This window comes from Dipodomys ordii, unplaced genomic scaffold (genome assembly GCF_000151885.1).
Source record: "Dipodomys ordii isolate 6190 unplaced genomic scaffold, Dord_2.0 Scaffold10106, whole genome shotgun sequence".
NCBI classification, from domain to species: Eukaryota; Metazoa; Chordata; class Mammalia; order Rodentia; family Heteromyidae; genus Dipodomys; species Dipodomys ordii.
In genome coordinates, this window is record NW_012277318.1 from 1 (window position 1) to 1,523 (window position 1,523).

Genomic DNA, 1,523 nt, shown 5'->3' on the forward strand with positions numbered 1-1,523 from the left:
TGGGAAGATGGCTCAGTGGTAGAGTGCTTGCCTTGCATGCCTGAGGCCCTGGGTTCGATTCCTCAGCACCACATAAGCAAAAAGAAAAAAGGCCGGAGGTGGTGCTGTGGCTCAAATGGTAGAGCACTAGCCTTGAGCTGAAGAGCTGAGGGACAGTGCCCAGGCCCAGAGTTCAGGCCCCACTACCAGACACCCCCCCCCCAAAAAAATTAATAGCTATTGAAACCAAATGATGATGAACAGGAAGGTTCTGTTTAGTTTTTGGGTTGTTTGGTTTTGTTTGTTTGTTATTGTTGTTTTAATGCTGATTCTGGAGCTTGAACTCAGGGCCTGAGTGCTATCCCTGAGACTTTTTTTTCTTTTCTTTCTTTTGTCAGTCATGGGGCCTGAATTCTGGGTCCTGGGCGCTGTCCCTCAGCGCTTCAGCTCAAGGCTAGTGAGTGCTCTACCACTTGCGCCACAGCACCACTTCTGGCTTATTCTGTTTATGTGATGCTGAGGAATTGAACCCAGGGCCTCATGCATGCAATACAAGCACTCTACCACTGAGCCACATTCCCAGCCCTCTCTGAGATTTTTTTTTTTTTACAAGAGCACAGATTTACTTTATTTAATTTTCATTAGTTTAAATTCTGGAGGGGTACAGCATCACACGGATTCTGTGTCCAATGGCCTTAGCAGGAAGGTTGCTTCGGAATTTGGCACGAACCATGCCACTGTTTCCATGGGCACGCGTTACTTTTCCCCAGATTACTCTGGTTTTGTTAGGTTTGCCGCCAGGAGTCACTGTGTTGTTTTTTGCTTTGTATACATAAGCACATCTCTTGCCCAAGTAGAAATCGGTATCACCTCCGGCATAAACGCCTTCAATTTTAAGGAGAGCCGTGTGCTCCCTTTGGTTCCGGAGACCCCGCTTATAGCCAGCAAAAATGGCCTTGCACCATAGCCTTCCAGACATTTTGCCTTTTAGAAGTCCTGTTCCCAGCAGGCCTCCACAGGCTCCAAGATGGCCCCTCTCTGAGATATTTTGTTCAAAACTAGCTCTCCACCACTTGTGCTACAGCTCCACTTTGAGCTTCTTGGTGATTAATTGGAGATAAGAGTCTTATGGACTTTCCTCCCGGGGCTGGTTTTGAACCACAATCCTTAGATCTCAGCCTTCTGAGATTACAGGTACAGATTACAGATGTGAGCCACCCACAGACATCCAGCTAAGCTTTAAAGAACCAGTCAATATTCAGAAGTAGAGGGGCAGTTGGTAGAGGCAGGAGGGAGTCAAGATAAGTCTTGAATGGGTGAAATTTCTGTTTTGTAAGACATAAAGAATTCTGGAGGGGGCTGGGAAGGTGGCTCAGTGGTAGAGCTTGCCTTGCATGCATGAGGCTCTGGGTTCGATTCCTCAGCACCACATAAGCAAAAAGATAAAAGCCGGAAGTGGTGCTGTGGCTCAAGTGGTAGAGCACTAGCCTTGAGCTGAAGAGCTGAGGGACAGCGCCCAGGCCCAGAGTTCAGGCCCCACAACC

General features: G+C 47.9%; 1 pseudogene; it reads right to left on the reverse strand.

The window, feature by feature from the left end:
• Positions 1–594: 594 nt before the first annotated feature.
• LOC106002411 lies at positions 595–1,005 on the reverse strand (annotated as a pseudogene).
• Positions 1,006–1,523: the final 518 nt, after the last annotated feature.